Here is a 14,082-nt window from a genome sequence, read left to right on the forward strand (position 1 = left end):
CAACATAGGGGTCTGTTGATAGATATACTTCTCCAATCTAAGGGTTTCCCGCATGCATTGTATCCATTCTTTGTGGAAAGGAGTCGGTAGATTTACAGTGCTGGGTATCACCCTCTGGGCTTGAAAAAGACCTCAAACTACCACCTCTCTCCTAAGAGCCGGCAGTTGAAAATCATCTAAAATACCCAAGAAGCATGGTTTCAGGTCGAAAGGAATGGAGGTCTGAAACACAGAATTCGTGGTGTTTAACACTCCCACCCAATAGAGATGTAATTTAGGGCACACATGAATTTTTTGAGGAGTAAAAAACACCAGCATACAACCACAGAGACAGAGTTAACCGATTTATAGTTAATGATGAGGACATCTCATGTTTAAAGTGATTGTAAAGTCTCGTTTTTTTTTTTAATGATAACAAACATGTTATCCTTACCTCCTCTGTGCAGTTGGTATTGCACAGAGCAGCCCCGATCCTCCTCTTCTCAGATCCCCCGTTCCTGCTCCTAGCCCCTCCCTCCTGTCGAGTGCCCCCACAGCAAGCAGCTTGCTATGGGGGCACCCGAGCCGAGCTGCAGCTCTGTGTATCCATTCAGACATGCAGCTGCCGTTTTGGTCCACCCCTCTCTCTCCCGATTGGCTCACTGACTTTGATTGACAGCCGTGGGAGCCAGTAGCGCCGCGGCTGTATTTAAGCCAATCAGGAGGGAGAGTCGCGGACAGCCAAGGGACTCGTGGACATAGATGGGGTTCAGGAAAGTATTAGGGGGTGCTGGGGAGGCTGCTGCACACAGAAGGCTTTTTATGTTAATGCATAGAATGAATAAGATAAAAAAAAAAAAAAACTTCTGCCTTTACAACTCCTTTAAGTTGTTTTCAGACCCTACCATTATTCCTTACTTATGGACCAAATTACACTTTTGCAATGCATTAATGTGCAAATAACTGGAATATGCATTATCCAGGTTAGCATATTGCATAGCCATTTATTTTAAAAGGCATGCCAACACATTAAGGCAACACAGCTTTAACTCATGCTGTATGTATGTTTTTTGTCATTTCTTGGGTGACGGCAGCCCATTAAGAATTAATGGTCTACCTAATGCAATGTCATGCATGTGTAACACATGTTAACACACATGCGTTAATGCAGTGCACAAGAGCAGCATAGTGTGAATGGTCCCTTAAGCCAAACTCCAGGCACACAACCCATAATAAGGTGCTTTTTTTACCTGCCAATCCAGCCCTAGAATTTACATAGCACAACCTACCTAGTGACCTGACTTTACTTCGCTTGCATTTAAAGCGGTATTAAACCTAAAAGCAAATATTTATTATATTGCAGCTTTCCAATTCTTGGATGTGATGGCTGCATTCGTTTCCTTTTTTAGGCTTTCTTTCTTTTTATTTCCCCTGGTGTTCTGGCCAGTAAGTCATTTGTTTTTCAAAAGAACAAGTTGGGCTGAAAATGTATCAATTGGGGGTGTGGAGACAAACCATTTACCACTGACATGGTTGCTTACAATGATCAGAAATCAGCTTGTATTTATACATCTAATTGTAAAACCTTTATCCATAAAAGAAAAAAAAAAATTGTTATTGTAGCTGACTATGTAACTACAGTGAAAGAAGTCAAGAAAATGAATCCAGCCACAGTTAAGAAAACGAATGCAGCCGCCACATCTAATGATTGGTAAGCTGCAGTATATTACATTTTTGGTTTTGGGTTTAATGCGACACATCTTGGTCAATACAGCTAGGTATTTGTATATCTTACATTTTGGTGTCAGGTCTCCTTACATTCATACCATGGGTCAGTTCCCTAATAGCAATCCTGATCAGTATCTGTATATTATATGTTATAAATTATAATGTGAGGAATCCTTGCCTCCATACTATGGGTTAGTACCCTGATAACACTCTTGACCTTAATTTAAGTTAGGGTGCATGACTTTCTGTCCATTTACTATGGGTCAGTTCCCCCGATAACACTCCTCCTAATCACTATCTGTACTTACTAAATTTGAGTGTTAGGACTCCTTGCCTTTATACCATAGGTCAGTTGCCCAATAACACTCCTGATCACTATCTATACATCCTAAATTTTGGTGTCAGGACTCCTTGCCTCCATATCAAGGGTCAGTTCCCTGATAACACTCCTGATCACTATCTGTTTATCCTACGTTAGGATGTCAAGACTCTGTCTCCATTGGGTCAGTTCCCCCAATATCACCACTATTTGTACATACTAAATAAGGATATCAAGTCTCCTTGCCTCCGTACTGTTGGTCAATATTGTGATAGCAGTCCTCTTCACTATCTGTACTGTACATCCTAAGTTAAAGGACTTCACGTTTCCATACTAAGGGTCAATGCCCCCTTAACACTCCTAATCATTATCTGAACATCTTAAATTATGGTTTTAGGGCTGCCTTTTCCCATACTCTGAGTTAGTTCCCCAATAACACTTCTGGTCACTATCTGTACCTCCTAAATTTTAGTGTCAGTACTCCTAGCCTCCATTTCATGGGTAAGTAACCTAAAAGCACTCCTGGTAGTTATCTGTACATCCAAATTATGGCTTTAGAACTGCCTACCCCCGTACTATGGTACAGTTTCCCACTAACACTCCTGACTATCTGTACATCCTATATTAGGGGGCCAGGAATTCTTGCTTCCAATCCAAACCATGGGTCAATTCCTTGATATCACTCTAGATTACTATCTGTATATCCTAAATGTTGGTGTCAGGACTTCGTGCCTTCATATCATGGGTCAATTCCCAGATAATATATCTATATGTAGCAATGTTTCCAGGCCTGTGGCCTGAGGTGGGTCTGCCATTGTTACCAGTTACCTCTCCAGCCCATCTGAGCTGCGGCCCTGGGTGTGAGAACTGACACATTGACTCCAGCATCTTTGTTTGGTTGTTTTATTGTAGTTTTAGGGGATGGGAGAAAGGAATGAGTGGGATACTCCTTTGGCTCGACTGTACAATTCTGGGACTTTTATAACAAAAATACCCGTTAGCGATGTCTTGACGCCAGTTGACGCTAGCCAACGCTTACTGACGCTTTGAACACACTGTATCTCTGAAAGCTGTGCTGGAACTCCGACTTAAGTCCAAAAGATCCAGGACTGTAGAACATTGAACTTCTGACACTGCTTGCACTGCAAAGTCACTGACTACTCCCTCCAGCCTTGCACTGGCTTGAGGTAGCATGCTGTGGATTCCTGTATGGCTGCAACTCTCAACTGATGCACTCACACTGTGCATTAACTCTTCAGGGCCCAAACTGCAGGCGCCCCCTTTGCCTCTTCAGGGTCCTCAACCTAGGTACCTCCTCTATCACTTCAGGGTCCTCTGACTAGGTACCCCCTTTACAGCTAGCTAACACTTGGATCCTAGAACCTCAGTACTCATGACATGTGTAGGCTTTCCTGCGACTGGACCCCTCTCGCTCTCCGCTGGTTCTCGGCACACCGGATCCCCCTCAGCTCAACTCAGCACTCTCTGGATTCTCAGGCAGCACCCGAGACATCCGCTTCCTCTGACAGGAGGGGAGATAGCCGCACTCTCCCTCCTGGGACTTTGCTTCCCGCCAAAGACCACGAGTCACGCACGCCCCTCAGACTTATACCCACTCCCAGAATCCTTTTCAGCGAAATCTGCCTTCTGGGGTAGTTACCAGCCTGAATGTGTCCCTGATTGGGTTTCCTCCACTGCCCTATGAAAAGCCTCTCACTGAGCCAGTGGGGAGACTCCCCTTTCAGCAGACACACCTGGGAGCCATGACACTCTAACCAAAAAACAATCATGGCCCTGCTGTTAGGCAGACAAGGCCCACTATGCATTTACCTAGCACCAACCTGTAGGCTGCTACATATATTTCTATATATCTAAGGCTGGCCATAGAAGGTTCAAATCTCAGCCAGTTCAGCAGAAACCCAAGATTCGAACCATGTATGGGCAGACTGAATGTTGATCAAAAGATCAACTTGGGTACAACCAGCCTGCCCCAATTTTGCATGTGATTATTACTAGCGGCTGGTATAACCACTAGCAATAATCACTGTCTTCTCCGCCCGGGGACAGCTTCCCCCACCTCCCCACAAGCAGAATACAATGGCTCGGCGAGGGGGGTTCCCCTGTCGACACTGTCATGGTTGCAGGAAATACATTTGCTACGCGTATTGCCTGCATAACTTATGATGTCAAGGGCTGCTTGTCTCCATAGTTACATAGTTAGTGAAGCTGAAAAAAGATACCAGTCCATCCAGTTCAACCTATGATGAGTGTGTGTACAGGCGGTCCCCGGGTTACGAACAAGATAGGGTCTGTAGGTTTGTTCTTAAGTTGAATTTGTTTGTAAGTCGGAACAGGTATATTTTTTAAGTGTAGCTCCAGCCAAAATAATATTTTTTAGGTTTTTTGGATAGCATAGGAAAGGGTTAACATCCCCTGTAACATTTTTTTTGTTGTCTGTGTCCCTGTTCAGAAGATTTCACCTCGCTTTCTGTCCTTATGACAATTGGATTTTGAAATTTTTTGGTTGCTGTGGAAACAAGGATTGGTAATACAGCCCCAGTGGAGACACCTTTTTCCCATGATAACTCTTCCAGAGGTAGATTTCCCCTCACTTCCTGTTGTCTCCCTCCGTGTCATTTGTAAGTTGGATGTTTGTAACCCGGGGACCGCCTGTATAGGTGTTTATGTCAATAGCACATTGTATACCCCTGTATGTTGTGGTTATTAAGGTGCTCATCTAATAGTTATTTGAAACTATCGATGCTCCCTGCTGATACCACTGCTTGTGGAATTCCACATCCTTACCGCTCTTACGGTATATAACCCTTTACGCAGTTTAAGGTTAAACTGCTTCTTTTCTAATTTCAGTGAATGGCCACGAATCCTTTTATATTCCCTTTCGCTGAAAAGTTTGTTCCCTATGCTAGGGTCGCCAGTACAGTATTTGTACATTGATATCATATCTCCTCTCAAGCGTCTCCTCTCCAGAGAGAATAAGTTCAATGCTTGTAGTGTTTCCTCATAGCTGAAGTCTTCCATTCCCTTTATTAGCTTTGTTGCCCTTCTCTGGACTCTCTCCAGTTCCAGCACATCCTTCCTGAGGACGGGGGCCCAGAACTGGACGGCATACTCCAGATGCGGCCCGACCAGAGTCTTGTAGAGTGGGAGAATAATTGTTTTATCTCTGGAGTTTATCGCCTTTTTTATACATGCCAGTATTATGTTGGTTTTGCTTGCAGCAACTTGGCATTGCATGCCATTGCTGAGCTTGTCATCTACTATGACCCCCAGGTCCTTTTCCATCTTAGATTCCCCCAAAGGCTTTCCCCCTAGTGAGTAACTTGCATTCGTATTTCTGGCACCCAAATGCATTACCTTACATTTTCCAACATTAAACCTTATTTGCCATATAGATGCCCACCCCATTATTTTGTTCAGGTCTTCTTGTAAGGTTTCCACATCCTGCTTAGAAGTTATTGCCCTGCTTAATTAAGTATCGTCCGCAAATACAGAGATTGAGCTTTTTATACCATCCTCTAGGTCATTTATAAATAAATTAAACAGGACTGGTCCCAGGACAGTTCCTTGGGGGACCCCACTTTCCACACCAGACCATTCCAAGTTCTCCCCATTTATCACCACCCTCTGGACTCGCCCCTGAAGCCAGCTTTTAATCCAGACCCTATGGTCCATACCTACATACCTTCGTTTGTACAGTAAACGTTTGTGGGGAACTGTTTCAAATGCCATTGCAAAACCCAGATACACCACATCAACAGGCCTTTCTTTATCCAGGTGGCAGCTCACTTCTTCATAGAAGGTTAATAGATTGGTCTGGCAAGAGTGATTTTTCATGAATCCATGCTGATTACTACTAATGATAGTCCCTTATCATCCCCTCCAATATCTTGCAGACTATTGATGTTAGGCCTGTAATTCCCAGGGATATATCTCGGCCCTTTTTTAAATATTATTACCACGTTGGCTTTTCTCCAAACGGCTGGTACCATTCCCGTCTGTAGACTATCCATAAAAATTAGGAACAATGGTTCTTTAACCACTTTAAGACCAGGCCTGTTTTTGACACTTGGTGTTTACAAGCTAAAATCATTTTTTTTTGCTAGAAAACTACTTAGAACCCCCAAACATTATATATATATATATATATATATATATATATATATATATATATATATATTTTTTTTTTTTTAGCAGAGACCCTAGAGAATAAAATGGAGATCGTTGCAATATTTCTTATCACACCATATTTGTGCAGCGGTCTTCCAAACGCAATTTTTTTGGAAAAGAAAACAGTAAAGTTAGCCCAATTATTTTCTATAATGTGAAAGATAATGTTACGCCGAGTAAATAAATACCCAACATATCATGCTTCAGAACTGGCGACAAATTTGGTACTTAAAAATCGCCATAGGCGACAATTTAAAAATGTCTACAGGTTACCAGTTTAGAGTTACATAGGAGGTCCAGGACTCAAATTATTGCTCTCGCTCGAACGATTGCAGCAATACCTCATATGTGTGGTTTGAACATTGTTTACATATGTGGGCGGGGCTTCAGCATGCGTTCACTTCTGCGTGCGAGCTAACGGGGACAGGGCGCTTTAATTTTTTATTTTTTTTTCTATTTACTTTATTATTTTTACACAGTTTAAAAAAAAAAATTAAGAATTGATCATTTTTATTCTCATTACAAGGAATGTAAACATGAGTACTAAAGTGACGAGCCAAACTATGCTTAGTAGCACCGGTTTCAATGAACCTCCTGTGTTCATTGAACCTAGTACGCATTGTGCGGATAGTGCGACCCACATAGTATAACCCACATGGTCACTTTAGTGCATATATTACCAACTGAGTGCCACATGTGATAAATTGGTTGATCTTATAGATTTTCCCTAGATGATTGGTGAACTCCTTTTTTCCATGTTTTATAAATGTGCAAGCCTTGTAATTAGGTTTTCTGCATTTAAAAGTACCTCAGATATCAAAAAGAGATGGATTGTTGCTTATTCTGGAATACGGCCCTTTTATATTACTGGGTGCAAATCCGATTTTTTTTTTAGAATCCTTACCCTCCTAAACACAGTATTAGGTCTAGGAGGTAGAATATTGCTCAATGCAGGGTCACACAGTAAAATTGGCCAATGTTTTCTGAGGATATTTTTAATCAACTAATGCATATTATTGCAGTTGGTGATACATTTTGTGGAGAAGCCCTTGGATTTCTCCACACTATCATGAGATCTTACATCATCAGTTTTTGTACAGAGGTACTACAGTTATAATCACGTTTATAATTACACTTATAATGTCTATCTGCACCCACATTGGGTCCAGTGACGTTGGTATGAACATTCAGATGGGTGTGTGCATACCACACTGCAAGCATGCATATGTGGTGGCCCGCATGCTTGTGTGTGTGTGTGTGTGTGTCCATACACATGTGCATTCAGCATCTCTCTCATTTCAGAATTTTTTTAATTGTCTTTTTATTACTAATATTATTCTTTAGAAATAATATTTTTTAATAAAAAGTTAAGTAGGGCTGTTTAGCCTAACCAACTATATCCTCATGGAGATATGCTCCTACCCTGCTATCCTCCTTTATTGTAAAAATAACAGCAGGAGTGTGAGAGCACATGGGTTAATTACAATTATAAATACAATTTTAAATATGAATATAATTATCAATATATGTTGAATAGGTTGCCCCTTGTACTATGCCTCTGTGTTATGCCCTCGTGTTAAAATGGTGAAGCCGGGGTCCAAAGGGCTAATTCCCTGAATGCCGGCTCAATCCTATTTAAGAGACTCCCGTTTTACAGAGGGCGGACCTGAAGAAGGAGGGCACGCCCTCTAAAAAAAACAGGTTGTCCTGGCAACCTATTGCGTCCTGGTCAGCTGGCTCTCCCTCGAATCACGTGACGAAGAAGGTGGCACCGGCCGCCCATGGCCGATCAGCTCAGAGAGCGGCCGAGTGTTTGTGCAGTTTGTCGTTGGCTGCACACTGAGATCCACTCTCTGGATGTTACAGATTACACTGTGCCCGAGGACCTGCCTCCCAAGGTGCCTTATTGTCAACCATTGATGGTCGTTTACATTGTCACTTTGTAAATGCATTGGTTTATTTTATCTGCTTTTATCCAATAAAACTGTATTGCACCAAGAGCCTGTGCGCGGTTTCCCCTTATTACCCCTTTTCTTCATACCACAGGTTTATTCCCTGATAAAATTCCTCATCACTAACTGTAGATCCTAAATTTGGGTTATAGGGCTTTGTGCCTGCATCCCACCTTAGAAAAAAATTAGACCCTTGTTGTCTCTTACGTGTTTACATATACGGTAGATTGAAATGTACTTATTGCATTGAAGATAATCACAACAGGTTCCTTTTCGATATGGCAGCCTTGGTTGGGTTACCAACCTGTCTTGCATGTTACTCCACAACTAGTTCAACTTTGATGTGAAAGAAGACTTTCTACTCGACTGCTCACCTTCCTCCTGGAGATGTATCTTAACAACCCCTGTGATAGACCCCCCTCTATTTCTACCTTGTGTCTGTCTTTCCTGTTCCCCATTCTACCTTTCTTACTCTTGCCTTCTTTTGTGTAACCTATCCTCTTACACCATGCCACTGCCACCTAATCTAGTTTGTGCATTAACCCTCAGGCCAGTTTACTATGGGAACAAATGTCTGTGACTTAAGTACACACTACTAGTTTTTTTTTTTTTTCGTTCGACCCACTGGGTTGAGTGAAAAAAAAACTGACGGCTCAGGTCAGTGCCGCTGTACTAACAATCAAATGTTAAGTACAGCAATCTCCCCTGCTGAGCTATTGTGTCTGTCCCCCCCCCCCCACCCTCCATCAGAATACACCGGTTAGCGCTCTTAGGCTGGAGTACAGACAGACCGACATTCGGCCTGTGTGTACTAGGCTTTACTGTTACAATAAAGTTTATGGCAGCTATACCAAATCATATATTAACAAATAATTCACAAATATAAAAGAAGAGGAGTTTTGGGGGAAAGGGGGAACGTTTTATATCAGGACACCCCTTATGAGAAATATTGACATAATTACACTGCATGGCCAAAAAAAAAAAAAGTCGCCACCTGGAATTAACTAAGCAACTAACTAAACTAAGCATGCAGTAACTATCCTATTGTATAGTTACTGCATGTGCCCAAAGAATGAGGTCAGCTGACTACCTGAATATACTGAATGACCAGGTTATTCAATCAATGGATTTTTTCTTCCCTGATGGCACGGGCATATTCCAAGATGACAATGCCAGGATTCATCGGGCTCAAATTGTGAAATAGTGGTTCAGGGAGCATGAGACATCATTTTCTTCCATCATTTGGTGAAAAATTAATGCAACACTGGACAGAAATAAATCTTGTGACATTGAAGAAGCTTATCAAAACAATGCCACAGCAAATGCGTGCTGTAAATAAAGCTAATGGCTGCTCCGACTTAGAAAAAGGGTCCTGTACTACTTTGGGGCGACCTGCATTGACTTCAATGATATGAAGTCCGTGCAAGTCGCGCAGAGGTCGCGGTGCGCGCTGTGCACCGCGACTTCACAGGTCGCCCCGGCAAGTCGGGTCGCCTGTATGTGAACCGGCTCTAAAGGCAGAAATGTTTTATTGTGACACAAAAGTTAAGAAAGCAAAAAACATTTGTGTATTGTATAAATATTCACCCCCAAATACTTAGTAGAACTTCTTTTGGCAGTACCTCTTTTGGAGAAGGTCTCTGACAGCTTTGCCTAGCTAGATCTGGCACTTTGTTCTTGTTCTGCTAGGCAAAATTGCTCCACCTCTGTAGACTTGAATTGGGATCATTGGTGAACAGCCACATACTGTAAATAGGATTAAGTTTAGGATTTGACTGGGCCGTTCTATCACATTCAGGTTCTTGGTTACACTTTAGTGTAGCTGTAGGTTTGTGTGTTAAGGGTCATTTTTTTTGTGCAAAGCGAACCTCTACCCCAAACTAAGACAGGTTTTCCTCTAGAACTGGTCTGTATGGCTCTATCAATGTTGCCCAAAAATATGGGCACAGTGTTTTAAGGGTATCTCTACCCCACATAACCTTATGCTGTAAGACCTATTTTGGTATTCTTCCATACACCCCAGCTTTGTGGAATATTTTAAAGTAGACCTAAAGTCAAAAAATTACTTTCTTATTGTTCTTATGAAATAAATAATACAGCAGTTGTCTTTGCTGCAGCTTCTCAGACAGCCAATTCCTACATCTGCCTCTTACAGAACTCCCTATCACTGGGGACAAAAAAAAAGAGTCAGAGAAGCACCAACTTAGATCCTAAGGGTAGCTGCTCCAATTAATTGGTTTTTCATTATTCTTATGGAAGAAGCAGACCAGAAATCAGTTTTTTTACTTCATGACCACTTTAAGAAAATCAAAGAACTTCTGACCTTTAGGTTCCATGCACACTAGCATTTTTTTCTCTGCTTCTAGAAACAAAATAGTGTTTTCTTTAGCATCCATTGATGGACACAGCTCCTGATCTTCTTATCTATTGGGAAATATTGCCCCCTACAGGAGTAGGACACTAGGCAAACGGTCGGACCCCCCAGGTTCTCCTCCTTCCCATGCAGCGTCCCCCCTCTCTCGGTGGTCCCTGCGGACACTTTGCCTCCTCATCTGCCTACCCCCTTTCCCCATGGGGTGGCCATACCACCTTTTCAGGTCGGTCTTGGGTGCTGAGCTGGCGATGGGGGAGTGTGCGCCGCCTGTGACCAGACGATTGGCTTTTGGGAGGGGGCTGTACCTGGTGGGGGCTCCTGCCAGGGCCCCCCTTCCTGCTGGTGTCATTTTTGGGGCTCTTAGGACCCGTCCTGGGCTCCCGGGAGCAGCGTGGTGTCACGCCGGCACCATTTTCTTGTAGCCTGTGTGCTGTAGATTTAGCGGCCATGTTTGTGTAGCCCCGGTGGCTATTTTCTAGTGCTTTCTCATTGCTAATAGTGGCAGCATTTTTGGGCAGTGGGAGCCCCTTCTTATCCCCTGGTGCTGACTCCTGGATTTTTCTCTTCCTGATCGCCCCATGTGTGTGCAGATAGCCTGCTGCTGCGGTGCCTGATCGGTGGGTGGTGAGTCTGGTGGTGGGGTCAGTATCGTCTGATTTACTCCTTTCCCCCTCTCAAGCTTCTGCCAAGGAATCTGCGCAGGATCGAGCCAGAAGGGATTCTAGTCATCTTAGTTGCTCCCGACAGGCCTCGCCGGTCTTGGTACGTCAATCTAGTACAGCTGGTCACCAATGTTCTTTGGAGACCTCCTCTCAGGGAAGATCGCTGCTTTACAGTCGCTGGCTTTAACGGCTTGGCTATTGAAAGCCAGGTACTGAAAGATAGGGGTTTGTCTGATTCAGTGATTTCTACACTGTTAAAAGCTAGAAAATCTACCTCTAGGAAGGTCTACCATCGTACATGGAAGTTGTACGTTGCATGGTGTGAGTCTCTTGGGGTTCATCCTTCCTCCTTTTCGGTGACTTGAATCTTGACCCTCCTCCAACGGGTGATTGAGCAGCGCCTGGTCTTGAGTACTATCAAAGGCCAGGCCTTGGTTGTATTCTTTCAAAGACCATTGGCCACACTTTCCTTAGTGCGTACTTTTATCCAGGGAGTTTGACATTTGGCTCCTTCGGTGCGGTCTCCATTGCCGCCTTGGGACCTCAATTTGGTGGAAGGTAGTAAAGGTACATCTCCCCAATGGGAAACAGGTGGGAGAAATAAACCTTACAGGGGTTATAACCCTCCCTTACTTCCTCCCAAAATGAAAAAAAAGTTTTGCTTATAGTTCTACTTTACGATGCACAAGCATTCACAACACTACTCAAATGTCCTGTGAGATTATGTTTATTTTTTTACGCTATTGACTACTTTTGATGCTTTGCAACAATACTTTAAATGCAATGTAATTGCGTTTGCAGCGCGTTTCAATAGAATTGAAGAAAGGCGATTCCAACGAGTCAGCACCTGTTGAACACTGCAGACACAGTTTTTTTTTTTTGCCTTACAATACAAGGCAATGCTAACACTGCCCGCTGTATACCTGTATTACCTGTTCTCGGGTGGTTGGACAGCCTAAGAACGTGACCCAATCACCTATTTTCAATGCCAGCGTGAATGAGGCCTAAAGCTGGCTATAGACAGATTAAATTCTGATCTATCTATGGGCAGGCTGGTTGTACTGAAGTTGCTCTATCGAATGACTGTAGTACAACCAGCCCGTTTTTTTCATGAAATCACTGTTGGTGGCCATAGCTACTGGCAGTGATCATTGTATTCAGACGGTTGGGAAACCTCCGATGGTCAGAATACAATAGCGCTGAGGGAAGGATTCCCCCATCAACACTGACTGTGCTGATGGGGAAATTGAGAAATTTTCTTTCCTTCGACCTGTGGTAGAATGTAAGAAAATTGTATAATGTATGGGTTGCTTAAAGCAGTACATTTCTAGCATCAAGTTGTCAACAATCTCTAAATCCCTATGTCAGAATCAGCTACATTCACACGGTGAAAGAAAGGAGCTAATCTGATCCTTGATTCACCATACTAGTGGCCAGTATGGTGTGCCAAGGTGTGATAAGAACTCTCCGTTACCGTGATGTTACAGTGTGAAAGCATTTCTGGCTGACCACAATGGGGGAATGGAAAGAAAACCTTTTCCTACTGGATGGCTGCAGGAAAGAAAAAGGGGCTTTGACTATAATGCTACAGGTTTGTGACATCTGAAAGCCTGCCCTGGGAAATTTTGCTGGCATTATAGAGTTGATTTACTAAAGGCAAATAGACCAAGTGCGGTTGCTCTTTGCAAAGGTAAAACTTCACTTTGCAAAGAATACCCAATCACACGCAAGGAAAAAAAAAACAGCATTTTTGCTTGCACATGATTGGATGATGGAAGTCAGCAGAACTTCCCCTCATTTACTCTGGAGAAACTGCTCTTGCAGAGTGTAACTGCGCTTTGCAAAGTGCAGTTTATTTGCCTTTAGTAAATGAACTTCTATGGCTCCCCAGAGGTGGAAGACCTACGTGAGAGAGGGTAGAAGGTTATAGGCACCAGGAGTCACCCTTAAAAATCTCTTGGCCTTTAGAGGTACCTATGGCCTCTTGGCTGTATTGCTGATATGCTCTTTTCCTGGTCATTTAAGTTTCGCAGTTGTGACATATTCCTTCCATTTTTTACTGCAGACATATCAGTGTTCATAGTTTGCTATATGGTTTTTTTTTTTATAACCCAACCCTGTTTGTTGCTGTCCCAGAACATTTCTCGTTCTTATTTGTATAGCTCTTCTTGACCCTGTTTGTTTGGATATGACCTCTAACGAAGCCCGGGCCTTCTAGAAACAGGTGTATTTATTTTGAGATCATGTGACACTTTAATTGCATGCAGGTGGACTCCACTCAGCTAATTATTCAACTTCTTTAGGGCAGTTGGGGTCTCACAGCACACAATGTGAATATTTATGCAAGAAAGTCTACCATTTTTATTTGTAAATCATTTGAAAGCTGTGTTAGTTTTCCCACTTTGACATCATGGATGATTTTGTATATATCGGTGGTTTAAAATCCCAATATAAAATACATTTGAATCAATACACACACATTGAAACTTTACTAATGTAACTAGCATTAAAGTGTTACTAAACCCAGGAGCTGCATTCACTTTATCTGGTCTCCCACAGTACACAGAACATGGAAATGCAATTATTTTAGTACATATAAACTGCTAAGGTGTCCAATTATGAAACCAAGATGAGCAGCGATCCTGATGATCACATCTCATCTTGGATCATTATCGGTTTATGAAACAGAGATGAACGGGGGAGAACATGTTCTCAACTGATCATCTCCGCACACAGAGAATCTGTCATTGGCTGACACAGGTACGCCCAGTTTATGAAGCTGCGATCTCCACACTTCACTGGCAATCTGTGCCAAAATTCACACTCGGGGACAGAAGACAGAATCTGGGGAGAACTGAGGGGGAAGAAGGAAGAATATTG

General features: G+C 42.8%; 1 protein-coding gene across 1 annotated transcript in view; it reads right to left on the minus strand.

Annotated features, from left to right (window-relative positions):
- Window positions 1-14,082, minus strand: part of RAB11FIP2 (RAB11 family interacting protein 2) — a 71,767-nt gene that overhangs the window by 21,089 nt on the left and 36,596 nt on the right. The gene's annotated exons all lie outside the window — the stretch shown is intronic.

This window comes from Pelophylax lessonae (assembly GCF_965119305.1).
Source record: "Pelophylax lessonae genome assembly, chromosome: 9".
Lineage (NCBI taxonomy): Eukaryota > Metazoa > Chordata > Amphibia > Anura > Ranidae > Pelophylax > Pelophylax lessonae.